This window comes from Microtus pennsylvanicus, chromosome 6, assembly GCF_037038515.1.
Source record: "Microtus pennsylvanicus isolate mMicPen1 chromosome 6, mMicPen1.hap1, whole genome shotgun sequence".
Taxonomy (NCBI): Eukaryota; Metazoa; Chordata; class Mammalia; order Rodentia; family Cricetidae; genus Microtus; species Microtus pennsylvanicus.
This window is the reverse complement of record NC_134584.1, coordinates 112110364-112127440: the sequence shown is the minus strand read 5'-3', so window position 1 is coordinate 112127440 and position 17077 is coordinate 112110364.

Sequence of the window (17077 nt, the reverse complement as noted above, 5' to 3'; positions counted from 1 at the left end):
ATAATCTGTATATCACCACGAGGTCATGGCTTACCAGGAAAGACTTAGCATGTTTGACCTGGCAGTTCCATGATGGCTCTCTGACTCTGCTTTCTTCCTCCCAGAATTTAGTTCTGTCTCCTCCACCTACCTAAAGTTCTGCCCTATCAGGCCAAGCAGTTTCTTTATTGATTTACCAATGAAAGCAACACATAAGCAGAAAGACCTCCTACACCAAAGGCACTTGCCGCCAAGCCTGATAACCCAGCTTTGATCCCTGAGATAAACATAGTGTAAGGAAAAAAAACAACTCTCAAGAGCTGTCCTCTGGCTTCTACATTCACGGACTGGCATACACACACACACACACACACACACACACACACAATGCTCACACACACATGCAAATGCACACACAATAAATGCAAGCTTAATGTTCAAAATAAGCACACCTTATGTTTTTAGGGAAATTAAAATATCTTCCTAATATCTGTCAATTTAAATGGATGAAATCTAGAAAATTAATAACTCCAAGTGCTGCTAAGGATGTGGGACAAGAGAAATTTTCATTGTTTATGAGAACGCGGAATCCCACAGCCACACTGAGAAATAGTTTGTTGGTTTCTTTCCAGTTAAGGATACTCTTAACATATGATCCAACAGCTGTGGTCTGTAGCTTTTACCCCAAAGCATTGAAAACATGCCCACTCAAAAACTTGCGTGTGGCGTCTAAATCAGTCTTATTCATAACTGCCAAACCTTGGAAGGACTCAACATGTCCTTCAATGAGTAACTGGAGAAGCCCTGCTAAGCGCAAACAATGAAATATTGTTCAGTGCTGCCTTGGTTTCGTTCCTGTTGTTGCGATACAAAACCATGACAAAGGCAACTGATAGAAGAGATTATTTGGGCTTGTGGTTCCGGAAGGTTAGAGTCCATCATGATGGGCAGGCATGGCGGCGGCAGCAGGGAGCTGAGAACTCACACCTTCAAGTGTAAACATGAAACAGAGAAAGACAACAGGGTATGGGACACAACTATAAACCCCCTAAGATCACCACTCATGACACATCTTCTCCAGCAAGGCCACATCTTCTACCTAACCAAAGTGCCGCCCACTGGAGACCAAGTATTCCAACATTTAAGCTTATGGGAGACACGCTCATTCAAACCACTAAAGCAGCTGAAAAGAAGTGAGCTATAAAAGATGCAGAGGAATCTTAAATGTAGATTACCACATGAATGAAAATAAAAAACAGAAGAGCTACAGCGTGTATGCTCCCAACTGTGAAACATTCTAGAAGAAAGCAAAAGTATGAAAACAGTGAAAGGCCAGAGATTGCCAGAGATGGTGGGGGAAGTAACGATGAACAGGCAAGGCACAGAGGACAGTAAAACTATGCTCCATGCTGGTGTGTGTGCGCCATTGTATCTTAATACCCATAGAGCACACAGCACCATGAATTATGTCTAACATACATTGTGGACCGGGTGGAAATGGTGGTGCTTCAGGGCCCCTCAGTCGTCACACCCGTACCACTCTGGCGTAAGTTGGTTGTAGTGTGAAGGGTTGTGCATATGTAGGGTCCGGGTGGTGGTTTGAGCACTCTGTAGCTTATGCTCAGATTTACTGTGATTAAAATTTCTAATAAAGAAGTAAGTCTACTTAAAGTGGGAAAAGAATGATGCGTGTCTGTGGGACCCATTTCATGATGATACACAATTGCTGATCATTTCACATTTGGAAATGAGTGGTGCTGGTTTGCAAACCCACAAGTTGTGCTTTAACTGAGTAACGCAGTAGGCATTTGCTAATGACGCTGTAGATGCCAGGAAACAGGGTCCTTCCCAGGCCATTACCTATGCACCTTTCCCTGGTTTTATGCACAGAGCACTCTTATGCATGAGTATATAAAGAAGACATCTCTTTATGCATTAGCATTCTCTGAGATAGGTATTTTATTTTCTAATCAAATGAAGAGGGTGCTGCAGACAGCGTGTGACAAAAACAAGGAGTGAATGCCGAGGGAAAACAAACTCAAATGGCACACTTTTATCTGAACATAAATGTTTTCATTTGTTTTTAAATATGTATTTATTTTGCTGGGGATTCTTCTTTTACTTCCCATATTTCAGCTCTCATTATTTTCAGAGAAGATGAATGCTTCTCTCATTTCAGCTCTCTGCTCCAGTGGGTATTAAGACAGTATGTATTCATCCTACAAAGAATATAGATTCACACTCTAGGCAGGATAAGCTAAGCTGCCATCCCACAAAGACCCACACCTAATTACGAAGTGCCGTGTGTTTGTGACAGTTACAATGGTTCTTGGGAAGTCTCATGCATAAGAAAATCTCTTTGTCTCTAGATGAGCTCATCTCTACTTCTCTTCTCCGGCTTAAAAGAAGAATCTATAAATTTCTAGAATGTTCTCCTGGTGGGTGCCTTTCTTGTGTCTGTTCCTCTTAATGTCAAGCCTAAAATAATAACATATGCTCTGTGTTCTTTCTCACTTTGTATTTTCATATCTGAAAGGAAGATGTTTTATTCTTCTCGCTATTGTGCTTATTTTAAGGCTAAGGTCAGTATTGGGCACTGTCATTTCCTGCAGCTACCATATCCTGTCACAGCCTGACAAGGTTGATGTCCATGGCTTGTACTTAGCTATGACAAGACTGGGTTTCAAAGAATAAGGACAGTGAAGTCTAACTTTTCGCCAGGCTTCAGGGTCAAGGGCCCTACTATACTTGTGATAATATGGATTAAAAAAAAACAATAACAACTTTTTTCATCATTCCAAAGTTTCATCACCCATAGGCAAGAGGAAACTGAAGTTCATTGTTTGTGCCTTCCCATATCTGGAATGAAATATCAAATATGAGCCAATCCAAGTTAAATATTAAAGTTATTAGTTTTGGTTTCCTCTCAATCCACTAATCCAAATATTTACCTTGAAATTTAAATTTTTTAACTTTGACAAATTCATATATTTTAAAAGGAGGGACAGTTGATTAGAAAGTAGGAGCTTCCTCTATAAGCAAAAATAAAATCATGTTATTAAAAATCTAGAGTCCACTGTAGGGTCACATTGGGAGGCCGTGTGCTTCCTTTAGAGAAGGTCCTAGCATTTGATACTGCTAGTCTTGGAAGAAGCTCGAGTAGTCCTCCTACAAGCCCTTAGTATTACTCACAGTAGAGTGCATTGCAGAAACCAGAACCTGACCCCACCCAGACCCCTGGATTCCTATCCAGACATGTGAGCTTAGCTCCCATGTATGCTCCCACTGTGGGACAAGGATAGGACCTTATCAGAGCTGAGGGAAGGCCAGCAGCATGCTCTCTAAGCTCGAGACCTGAGAAGTCAGATCACTGTGAGTGTTTCTTTATAAAGTTATCCCATCGTAGGCATTCTAGTGTCGTAAAGACAAAGCGTGTAGGCTTCTTCACCTGAGCTCTTTCCCAACAGCCACTGTGCAGCCCCCCTCACCTTTCGGGAGCCCGTCACTGCATCGAAGATGTTCCCCTTCTACCACTGCAGCGGTTCCTTTAGTAGGTCATTTACATAAGAGCACTGACAGTTTCCACATATGGTTAGAGCTATTTCTTATGCATGCATTTATGTCTGTAAACACAAAATGTGAATTTCAAGAGAGCAAAGGCCCTGTCTATTGGAGGAACCATTCCCAATCAGAAGCCTTCACACTCACGGGCACATAGGAAACACAGACTAAATGTGTTTATGCAAATGTGTAACTAAAATATTTATAAACATGTTACAGAAGATTTAACAGAGGTCAGGTAAAATAATCTAAGCTTGCCAAAGAAGAAGCTATAACTGACAGCTCATGAAAAATGGGAGCTGGGAAGAAAATGAATTAGTTATAGAAACAATAAGGATACTTTTTAAATTAGGACAGCAAGGGGGTGGGACCTATAGAACGAGGATGTAAAGGCCTCCGGAGACATAGTCTGTGAGAGCTATGAAGCAAACAATAGCCAGCAAAAGGCAGCAAAAGCTGTCTGTGGGAGCAGGCAGTGTGATGAGACGGGAAAGCAGGAGTCTGTAGGACTCGAAGTGACACAGACACCACCCTACACACACGATAGTCAAAAAGAGCTACTAGAGATGCATGGAAAATGAAAGGGACTCGTGCTTAAAGAATTAAGAGAAAGGATGCTGAGAGGTGGCTCAGCAGGTCGAGATGCTTGCCACCTGACTTCAATTGCTGGGACCATGTGGTAGAAGAAATGAGTCACCCCCCCCCAAGTCATCCTCTGGCCTCCATAGGTGTGCTCTGACACCTCCACCCCACCATAATAAACAAACAAATAAACAAATATAATAAAGAATTAAAGGAAAGAGTATTGACAGCAATGCAATAAGCAAAATTATCAACAAGGAGAGAGAAATGATTTTTTTAAATAAAAACTAAATTAAAATTCTGATTTGTAGCTAGTGGGATAGGGGGTAAATTACTAAAATATTTCAATAGCAGGTTTGAGCTGGCAAAGATTATGTGTTGAAGATATAGAACAGAAGTGTACTATCAAAAGAAAAGACGTGATAAACAATGCCAAAATACATACAATGAGAGGGATAGATGGAATGTTGATACAGAAGGAAATGGAAGGAAAGTAGTACTTAAAAGAAATAATGGCCAGAAACATTCTGGACTTGATTTAAACACTAACATACAATTCCAAAGAAAATGCTCAACAAATTCCCCACTAGCACAAACCCAAAAGAGATATATACATCTGTATATTTCAAAGGTGTCTTGTTGTGATTGAATTGTATTCCCAAAAGTATATTGAGAGCGAAAACCATGAGACTAGTAAGTGTGGCCTTCTTTGAAATTAGATTATTTTAATATTTATTCAAGTCTGAATGAGATCATGTTGAATGCCATGGTCACTAATCTAACACCCAGCATTTTTGTGAGAAAAATGTGGACACAGAATCATAGGCCATGCAACAGAGGCAGAGACAAGGCCTTGGGTCAAGAAATGCAAAGAACAGCCTGAAGCAAGCAGAACTAGGAAGGAACCTCCTATCAAGACAGTGTGCCCCATTGAAACTTTGGTTTGGGGTTCTCATTCCCATTTCTGTGCAACAATAAGTTTCTATTGTTTTAAGTCACCCAATTGTGGAACTTATTGTGGACAAAGAGGAGAAACTAGTACCACAGCCTGGCACTGTGGCATATGCCTGTAAGCCTAGTATTCAGGAGGCTGAGGCAGGAGGATGACTCGTTTAGGGCCAATCTGTGTTGTGTAACAAGATTCCATCTAAGAGAAAGGGGGCAGTGGAGAAAGAAAAGAAGAAGGGAGGAAAAGGGGATGATGGGAAGGGGAAAGGAAGACGTAAATAGTTAAGCTGTCAAGTGGAAAAGATAAAAGAAGGAAAACAAAGGGTAAACAATATTTCCCCATCCACTTACTGAAATACAGGGAAGGAAAAGATTAACAACAGACTGTTCCAGAGTGCTGCAGTGCAGAGTGGGGGAGGGCAGAAGATTTTGTCACCCAATACTGTACCCCTAACAGGCGCCCTTCAAAAGGAAAGATGGGATAAACATAAGCTCAGATAAACAAAGACTTGGAGTATTTGTGGACAACATATACAAAATCAAATCATACAAAGAAATAAGCAGTAACATAAAAAGCATATCAGTCAGCAGGAAAAGCACTGTGTATGTCCTTTCCTTACGGCTCTAAAGATCGTAGAGACACAGTAAGTCATAACTGTATGACTATATCATTATATGTATGCTGATATATGCATATATCAGCAGCAACACAAAGAGGGGGACAGGAGCTGGAGAGATAGCTTAGCAGTTAAGAGTGTGTGTGCCTCTTCAGAGGCCTGAGTTAATTTTTAGTGCCCACATCAGGGGGCACACAGTCATCTCCAGTTCCAGCTTCCAGGGAATCCCAAATCCTCTTCTAGCCTCCATGGGCAGTGCACACACATGACAGACACACAGATCTAAAAGTAAAATACAGCTAAATCTCCAACAAAGGATGTAAATGGTCAAGACAGTGGTGGAGAAAGAGATCAAGTCAAAGACTAGAAGGCCCATACAAAGGACATATGGACATATTAACATCGCAAGCATAAATTTATAACCAAAATCATTTCTGGGGCTGGAAAGGCAGCCCAGTGGTTAAAATCTTGTACTGGTATTCTTGCAGAGGACCCAAGTTTGGTTCTCAGCCCCACATCAGGTGACCCACTCCAGGAAATCGAATGCCCTCTTCTGGACTTTGAGATCACCTGTACTCATAAATTTTTTTATTAAAAAAAATTAGCAGTTAATTAAATGTCCATTGGTAGAGGCTCTAAACTGAAAGCAAACATTGCAGATTGGACGTTTAAAAAATCTAAGTGCATGGTTTCTTTAAGAAAGGAACTCAGTGCTTGCTAGCGGTCTGCATATGGAAAGATGGGAGACAGGCTGCCGCAGGAAGAGAGGCCAGCGAGCTAAAAAGACTCGTGTCAGAGAAAGTGGATTTTAAGGTAAAAGTGTTAGAGAGGTGGGAGACACATTTCATAAGAATAAAGCCTTGATCGGCCAACAGGTAATGCCAATTAAAATTAATACGCATCTAACAAATTCAAAACACATGAGCAAGAAATGACAGCGATGAAGGAAAAATAAGCAACCCAACCATCGCAGCTGGAAGCTTTCTCATTATTACCACATCAGCAATGGGTATCAGCCAGGAGAGAGAGGATTCAGACCCAGGTATATTACGTTTGACAAATACTTTAAAAAAGAATAAAAGGAAGTAGTTCGGGTAAAAAGAGAAAGGTGATCCTTTCAGCAAATTAACTAAAATATCTTCTGTAAATACAAACCTTCAATTTTAAAACTTCTCCAAGGAAAAAAAGGAAGAAAGTTTTCTGGTCTTAAAATTAACAAAAATGTCTTACGTTGTTGAAGGAAAATCTACAGTCCCTAATTTACTAAATTAGCATAACCCTTACAACAATCTAGAAGCATTTGTTCTTAGACCCACAGATCAATGTGGTCTTCCCCCCTCGTTGAGTAAAATATATGTTTAACAAAGTGTCAGTCAAGAGGACAATTTTAAGCGGGCAAAAGTCATGCACACTTCACAGAGAAAGCATGAAAATATGAAGCTTCATTAGCCCTCCAGTTAATGTTAATGAAACCACACAAGACACAATAATACCTGTTAGGACAATCAGCACTGGGAGATTCATCTCATCAAATCACAGAGGATGTGGGGACACTGGGATTCTCACATACTGCTGGTAGAAATGTAAAATCCAATCCCTCAGAAGCTTCTAGAAGGGTCAAAGGTAATATGTGGGCCGTACGGTTTCTGTGTTCCACTTTTTCATCTGTGGATTTTCTCCCCCAGAAACAGAGAGCTTTGGTTTCTTTTAAGATCTACATGTAAAAGTTCCAGCTGTGTGCATGTGCGTGTGCGTGTGTGTGTGTGTGTTATTAATGATAATGATCTAAAACTTCAAACAACCTAATGACCATCAGCAGGTAGATGGATAGTCAAACACTGATGTGTTCCTATGATTGAATACTGTGAGAGTCTGAACGCACAATCTGCTGGCACGCACCACAGCATGCATGCATGCCAACACACTCATAGGGAATGAAAGAAACCATGCTTTACAGAGAGTACCTGTCAGGGATATTTCCTAACGCAAGCTCCCTGCCAACACAAAATTCCCAATCAAGCCAAATCAAAACCAGCCAAATTAAGAAATATCCAGGTTTAATGGAAGTTGTGCACCCGGGGTGGCCCCCAGGGGGAACCTCACTGGGAGGAAGGAAAAGGGACCATGTGTTCCTCTTTGGGGGGCTCATTTAAATACCCTGAAGAGGGGTCCTGACCCCATTCCCAGGAAGGGGTCAGGACCTGGCCTGTTGGGATTTGGAGTCCAGACCAGGCCTGGGGGCTGGGATAGATGCCAGGGGCTGGGGCCTAAGCTCCCAATTTGGCAGTACCCTTTCTCTAGAGGGAGCTAGGAAGCACCGACCTCCATGAGCTACGGAAGCCCCATTGTCACTCTGCTATTGTTCAGCAAAAACAATCAAACATTAAAGTCGGTGTGGGGGCCAGAGAGACTGACTCAGTCAGTTAAAGAACTCGCCATGCAATCCTGAGGGCCTGAGCTCAAGTCACAAATCCTAAATGTTGTCCTCTGAACTACACACACACACACACACACACACACACACACACATATACATATACAGTGATAATAAATAAAACTTTGAAATGTAGAATCAATGTGACTGTGTGCCAATAGCATTTGCTCCCAGACTAAATCTAACCAACAGACTATTGCTTGTTGAGCTTTGGTCTTACAAAAGTACAAACTGATCGACTGTGACACCGAACAGTTGTGATTGTGGAGGTGGGAAGCAGGCAGGAAGGAGGGAGACCATGAGACTAGGAGGGAGCTTTGGCAGAAGGTAGCAAAGGCAATTATCTTGATTATGGTGATTGTTTCACAGGTGGACACATATATTAAAATCTAATGAATTATGAATTTCAAATATGTATGGTTAATTATATGTCAATTTCACACAAATAAAACTATTAAAAATCAATCAATGCATTTTTCACACTAACAATAAATTAGAACTGTTACCTGAGCATATTAATACATTCATTTCGTTTTGAAATTTGACATCTCCTCATAATATATGACAACACACCACACACAGGGTATATAGTCTATATTCAATAAAAGTAGTTATGTGTGGGACTTGGGAGTATAATTGGAAAATACGATGTGATTACATTAGCTTTTGAAGCAGTGAAGTCTAAATAAGCAATTGAAAAATGTGCACATTAAGGTTAAGAGTAGCTACTCTAGGGGCTAGAGAGACAGCTCAGGGGTTCAAAGCGCTTGGTGAGCTTGCAGAGGACCTGACTTTGGTTCCCAGCACCTGTGTTAGGGCTGCTCACAACTGCCTGTAACTCTAGCTCCAGTGAAGCTCTGCACGTGTGTGCACATATACAAAGACACATAATTAAGAAATAAGATATTTCAGTAATACTACTACTGATAATAATAATAGCTATCTTACTGACCTTGTATTATAATCAGGGTATCAATGGCGTTTTGTCTCTAACTCTCAGGGTAGTGAGTGCTGAGGTTACTTAGTCTAATGTGTTAGATATAGATTGTGGCATACTGTGCCCAGTGGATTCGCCAATAATCAATAATAACGAGTCGGTTACACTTAAAACTACTTACCATGTCAATTTCCACCATACACTACTATAGAGAAATCAGGGTGATGAATTTGCCTGTGCTCAGAACCCAGCTTCCACTGTAAACATTTGTCCTCTCCTTATCTCCTGCCCCCTCTTTTCCGGCTCAGGTATATCAAAATTAATCTCCAGACATTACGGCATTTACCTGAAATCACTTAAGTATGTCTGAGTTTTTTTTTTTTTTTCACTAAGAACCATGTTGGCTCCCTGTTTGGGAGACTAGGTATCTGAATTCACAGAGTCTGCTCACTGAGAGCTGCCTTCTCCCTGCAGCTGTGACCAGACGAGACTTTCTCAGAACTACAGCAGTGATGTTCCTCCTGACCCACCCCCACCCCATCTTCCCTTTCTTCTCTCCTTTCCCTTTACCCCTTCCCTCACTTCCCCTCCTCTTTCCATACCTCGAAACTTGGCGTCTTGCTCCGAAAGCCCTTCCTCTCTACTCTGAGCCCCCTCTATTTCTCTCCCCACAGGTCATTCGCAACAAATGCTGTACACATCTAATCTCATCTTGGCCGCTGATTCTTCACCACCAGAAGCAGACTAATAGGATGTTTAACACCTATTTTTAAAAATGAAATAAATGCTTGGTGCTAAGAATTCATCGAAGAAGACGGAGGAGGCAAATAAGCAGGCAGAATTCTAGAGCAGCCCATGTGATAATGGGTTTCAGTTGGAAGCACCAGTAAAAGGTCAAGCTTATCATATGTATATGAAGGTGGTTACAGGTAAAATATTTGTCAGCTTGAGGTTCTGGTGGCAATGGATAGACACACCATCCCAATCACGATTTCTTCATTTAAAAAGGGCTAAGCTTTGTTCTGTTTACATTTTTTTTTGGTTTTGCCTATGATCATCTGAGATACTGTTTTAACCATAATCTGACAAGCTATTATAGGATTCCAAATACCAGCTAATTTAACAGATGAAAATGGTATTTAGTTGCTTTAACCAGAACAAGGGCCAGAAGGGAATATGAAAATGATGGTAGTGGAGATACATGGATGGTGAACTCGTCTATCTTCCTCGCTAGATTATTTCTCACAGTTGTCCATGGAAAACAGGTGTCGGAATACCACGTTGCCATGTTGCGGTTAAAGAGGAATGGCATCGTTACGTAAGCTGAGAAGGAAAATAAACCTACGCTTTCATCTTTTTCATGAAACTTTTTCAAAAGCAATTAATAAAAGAACTGAAGTATGCTTTTAAAGAAATGGTTGCTTCCAGGACTGGGCCAGGATAGCTCCAAAGTGACACTCCGGGTTCACCTTGGAGTGCCAGAAAGCGAGAAGATATTAAATGCATAGCTATTTAGCTATATATTTGTATATAGATATACATATATGTGTATGTATATTGACAAAAGACAAGCAAACCACAAGCACACTTACACGAGAATCTATCAAAAGGATTTAACATCCAACATATACATTCCCAAAACTGAAATAATGTGGGTCACAAAATGAAGTTGTACTGTATTATAAATCAAGGTAAAAATAAATAAGCAAGCACACACGTGGAGGGGCTGGACAGACAGATGGTTCAGGAGTCAACCATTTGTACTGTTCTTCCAGAGGACCCACGTTCAGTTCCTAGCGCCTCTATTAGGTGGTTTACAACAACCTGTAATTCCCCATTCGGGAGAATTGGCTCCCTTTCAAGTGCCTGCGCGCGTGTGCGCGCACACACGTTCTCTCTCTCTCTCTCTCTCTCTCTCTCTCTCTCTCTCTCTCTCTCACACACACACACACACACACACACATGTGTGCACGAGCAACACACATACACATAGTTAAAAATGAAAGGAATCTTAAAAACTAAAAACAAAAAAAAAATCTGAATCCATGTTGACCTACAAATACATGATTGGTAAGTCAATAAAAAAGTGGGGGGAAAGGAGAGGGGTGGGAGGAGGGGGAGAAGAATGGGAGGAGGGGGAGGGAAATGGGAGGCTGGGAGGAGGTGGAAATTTGTTTTTTTTTTCTTTCTTTTCTTTATTCTCCTTTTATCAATAAAAAAAATAAGTGGAATTAGAAGAAGAAATCACCTGAATGGAATTCCAAATAATTTACATGGCTGCTCCACCTTCAAGGGGTAAAACTGTAACCATACACACACACTGTCTTACTATGAGTGTCCCTATCAAGGGAGAAGCAACAACAGGAGAAGCGTTGCATGCCAAAAACTCACAACCGACCCTAACCAAGAAAACTCCAGACAAGCAGATGAGCCCCCCAAGAAGGCAGGCTACTAAATGCTTGACCTGCCTCCTCCTAACCAGCAACATCATTAGGAATAAGGAAAGTCTGAGAATCCGTCAGAGCAAGAGGCAGATAGAGACATGAGAATCTAAATAAAAGATGAACTTTAAATAATATATTAATATTGTCTGTTATTTATAATAATTGAGCATCTCAATGACAGATATCAATAGCAGAAAACAAGGATGGGTTATGTGCAAACCCGCTGTATGCCTTCACAATTTTTCTACAAATATAAATGTGTTCTAAAATAAAAAGTTTAAAATAAAAAATCTATAAGCCGAATGCCACGTGGATTATGATTACAGCGACTAGTGTTTACTTGGACCTTTCCAGGGTACAAAGCACTTTCTACCGCATTAACTCACTAAACGATAAATCCATTACCTTCCAGGATTCTATGATGAGATCATGTTATAAAGCTTGTCTGAAAAACACATTAATAAAACATGCAACTGTCATTATTTCAATAAAATCTTGTTCTGCTCAGAAAAAAAAAATGAATCGTGAAGGACCAGAATTTACCAGCACAGCTCTTAATTTCTGGCAAATTTCACATCTCTGCTCCATGTGTCAAACCTGCTCTGGGCATGTTGGGCTTCTATTTTGCAGATCTCTAGTGATGTTAACAGCAGTTCTGCATACCTAATGAAATCCATCACGCCTTTGCAACAAACCCCTCGCCTAGCCCAACCCCAGAGAGCAGTGGGGAAGGAGACGAAAAGGAGCTGGTGATGCCTTCTCTCCCTCCTCACCATAGCAGGGCTTTATTGACAGCCCAGAGCCTGCCAGAGGTCTGCCAGCCACTCTGACATCCAGCAGCGTGCCCTCCCCCCTGCTCCACCCACCCCCACCCCACCATGTCCCTGCTTCTTCCTTTTCCCCTGCTCATGAATCACTTTGCGCTCTCCTTTTCATTACTTTAGATTAATCAGAAAACAATTAATTTCAAATCTTACTGATGCCCATATGGGTACTCAGGGGGAAAAGGTGACTAGGTATACACGACAATATTTTTTTAATGCATGACTCTGTCCCCACACAGGTACCCAAACTCTCACTTTTACCTACTAACTGTCTCATTTCATTTCCCTCAATATGATAACTCGTTTCAATTGCCATCTTAACACTCTGTAGGGTTAAGCTGGGAAAAGAGTGTCTGCGAGGAACCATCTAGATCAGGTTGGCCTGTGAGCATATCAACCGCCATGATTATGGTAACTGGTGTAGGATGATCGAGCCTAAAAATGGATGACACCAGTTCCTGAGGTTAAGTCCTGAATGGTATAAGAATCAAGAGGGGATCATCACAATTTTTACACATCATTCCTTTATTCTTTGTGTTCTTGATCATGGATGTGACTAAGCTGCCTTGACTGCCCACAAATGATGGACCGTAACCTAGGATTGTAAACTGACTCATTCCTTCTACCCTAAATTGCTTTTCACTAGGATATTTAATCAAAACAACAGAAACAAGTATGAGCATAGAAGACTCAAGTAGCGGGACTGGAGAGATGTCTGAGTGCTTCCAAGGGACCTAAATTTGGTTTCTAGTCCTACATTGGAGTGTGGCTCACAATTGCCTACCACTCTAGATCCAGAAAATCCAACATCTTCTTCTGGCCTCTTTGGGTACCCTTACACATACGGCATACACTCATATAGACACACAAATTAATAATAATAATAATAAACAAAAGAATCAAGAGGGAGCTATGGGGCAGCACCTGAGAGATGATCCAGCATTCTAATGCTACTTAAAGCAAATGATGGTGGGGGCCTTCACTATCCCAAGGCTCTAAAACAGAATTGGGGTGTAGCACAGTGGTAGAGCCCTTGCCAAGCATGCACAAAGTGCTGAGTGCAAAAGAAGAAGAAAGGGGAGGAGAAGGAGGGAGGAGGAGGAAGAGGAGGAAAAGAAGGAGGAGGAAAAGGAGGAGGAGAACCTACAATAATTTGTATTAGTTAGCTTTCTGGTTGCTATGACAAAATGCCTGACATGTAGGGTTAGAGAAATAGCTCAGCGGTTCCAGGCTAAAGCTCATAAGCAAAACGTCAAAACACCTGACAAAATCAGAAAAAAAGGATTTGTTTTGGCTCACAGTTTGAGGGTTCAATTTACCAAGGTCAGAAGGCACAAAGGCAGAAGAACAATGCAGCCAGGTAAGCCATGCTAGAGTCAGGAGCATGGAGAAACGAATGTTGTCACTGGGCAATCTCTCTCTCTGTCTCTGTCTGTGTGTGTGTGTGTGTGTGTGTGTGTGTGAGAGAGAGAGAGAGAGAGAGAGAGAGAGAGAGAGAGAATTTGTGTCTGTTTGTCTCTGTCTCTGTCTCTCTCTCTCTCTCTGTGTGTGTGTGTGTGTGTGTGTGTGTGTGTGTGTGTGAGAGAGAGAGAGAGAGAGAGAGAGAGAGAGAGAGAGAGAACTTGTGTCTGTTTGTCTCTGTCTCTCTCTCTCTCTCTCTCTCTCTGTTTCTGTCTCATTCAGTACAGGACCTCAGCCCATAGGACAGGGGAGTTTCTTTCCATCTCAGCAGACTCTCACAGACACACCAGAGGTTTGTCTCCTAGGTGATTCTAAATTTGACCAGTTGACAATCAGTATTATAACCCTCACATACATAAGCTGAAAAGAAAACCCTTATGGAAATAGTCAAGAGGACTCAAGGTCCAGTGTTGAATCCCCACCACTCCTCCAGCCTCAGTGTCCTTCTTGGTAAAGTAAGAATTTAATGGTAGCACATCACAGTGGTAAAATTTAAAGGAAACAACATTTAGGGTACGTTACTAATGCTGTAAATATTACGAAAGAAAGTGTTGTATCTCAGATGAGAGTCAGCATTGATTTTTGCTTCCAGATCCATAGTGTGTAAAGATATTGAAAATCTATCTTGGTCTATGCTAGGGTTTTTCCTATTCTGCCATTCTTTTGAAATAAATATTGAGCATTAGTTTACAGAAATCATATACATGGCATTCATAAATAGAACCATAGACGGGTAACACAATGCAAGTATCTAGCCCTTAGCCTGGCATTTATTTTTGAAAAGGCAAACTCTGATTTACTGTGTGTGTGATTTGGAAGACAAAATTATCAGTGTCTCTCCATCTCTTTCGAAGCAAATCACTTTAATCTTCTTTAAAACAGCCTCTTAGAGACATTCTGAGCATTGCGGGAATGCGCATGTTGAAAGAAGGAGTGGATAAACACATGCTAACACATCTAACCTAGGAAATAGGTAAGTGGGGCATCCGAGGGGTATAAGTTACCTCACCTCATCGATAATGAAATAATGCTATTTTTATGTTGCTATACGGTAGTTAAAATAATAATAAACCCTATTCTAGCCATCTCAAATCACACCCTTCACTCGCTGTTTACTGTCACTGAATGGCTGCCCTATCACCAAGGAAAGGGTAGAACTATCTCCCAGACATGTTTCAAACCTTTGGACATGGACTACTTCAGAGTTCAGGATGCTTTGGTTGTGGGCAGTTAAACACACAGAAGCCTCGAGGGATAAGAAGGATAATCCAAATTGCTTCGGATCTTACATTTTTCTTCAGCAAATTACAGAGTCTGGAGCAAGAGGCTAAAGGCCAGGACTGGGTCAGAAGGGGAGCTTATGGTTTAAGGCAATGGGTTAGCCTCCTCTACTGTGCTGGTATGAATGAGGAATTTACCAATTTGTCCCAGAGAAGCTTGGTGACATTTTCACACCCTCAAAGTGACTCTCCTAGGAGGAAGAAGTGAATAACATCTTAACAAATATTTTTTTTCAAGCAGAGTAAAGGGGTTTTTTTTCCTTTATTTAATTGGCAAAGAGATAAAATTGGGAATGATGGTCTTTCTGATCAGTCTGATTCTGTGGGATAAAAATTTAGATTCTGACTTGGGGGTGGGGATGTTTTGAGTGTGGATGGGTGTTTCAGTCTGAATGTGTAACTGTGAACCATGTGCACATCTGGTATTCACAGAGGCCTGAAGAGGATACCAGATCCCCCTAGAACTGGAGTTACAAAAGATTGTGAGTCACCATGTGGGTGCTGGGAATTGAACCCGGAATCCCTGGAAGAGCAGCCAGTGTTCTTAACCATGGAGCCATCTCTCCAACCTTCACGGATGTCTATTTGACAAATAAGACAGGTGCAGGTGCCCACTTGCCCTATTCTTCTGTAATGTGCGATGTGTTGTTAGCATGTTCCTTATGTCCTTAAATGAGACGACCCTGAGGTGGCAGCCATTTCTTTAACATCAGAGGCAAAGTGTTAGAACGTATCATTAGAACAACCAAAACTTGCAGCAGTCGGTATGGCCATATCATATGGTTCCTGGTACCAATAACTCCGTTCATAGGCACAGCTCTCTGAATATATGAGACTCTGAGCTAAAAAGAAACTTATTGGTGCTCAGAGAAGCCTTAAGCAAGTCAATAAGTTGAAAGCTGGAAAATAGGTCACAGTAAAAACCATTGGAAAGCCAAGTTCCAAATTCAATGAGGGTATGACTTTTTGACCTGCTACCAAGAAAGATTGAAATGTTATTCATTTTCCTAGATTTTTATGTAAATTTAATTTTCTTGAAATTGTTGACTTACTAACCTTGGAGACTGGTGATGTCTCTATTAATCTACAAAATGAGTCTTAATCATGAGTTCCTCAAACAACCACTTTTTCATCCCCTTAACAGTTCACTTTCTGTGCAAAATATTATGCTGTGCCCCTCCCGAACTGTATTTACTGGACAAAAAAATGAAAAGATTTATGAATGTTTCATAATGCCCTTCATCCCAAAGGAATGATTCTTGGAAGCCAGATAATTACTCCCTGAGCACTCAGCAAAAACAATAGCAGATCTGAAGGTATATTTTTCCTTGAAAATGGGAGCAGAGAAACTTATCCATAATATGTAGAAACAAAAAAATAAAAGAAAGAAAGAACCAACAAGAGGTCAAAGGTGATTCACAGAGTGATAGCATTAAACCTGGACTGAGTTTTGTCTTTTGTTTTTTGTTTTTCCCACAACTACAACATTGAACGTTCTGTTTCAAATGATTTGGGCGTTTTCAAAATCCAGTGAGGAGGGTGGTGAGTGCTTTTGGTTCTCGTTAACGTTTCCTTAACTCACATACGAACTTGTGAAAGAAATTGATTTCGGCTATCAGTTCCATTGGACCAGCTCCCCCACTGAGAACCACTGTCATAGCCAGATACATTTTTTAAAAGTCTGTTTGAAGGAATCAGAGAGCTATCAAATGAGCAAGGATTCAAAGAATCAAGAACCCAGGAGAGGAGCAGCGAGTATTTAGGAGCGCTTTTACCCTGAAGGCATCTTCTAACTCCCAAGCAGTGCCCACTGGGATGAAAATCAGAGCAAAAGGCGAGTCGTGACTACCCATATATCCTTACTGGGTGTCTCTGGAAAGATACTGCGAGGTTTTAAGTAGTTCTCTTGAGACATGTGAGGACCATCAAGTAAGAACAGATGGAGAGGAGGCAGCCTGCAATGGGGTTCCCTTTTACTTAGCAAGATCCTGGGGAACCCTGCAGCTTAAG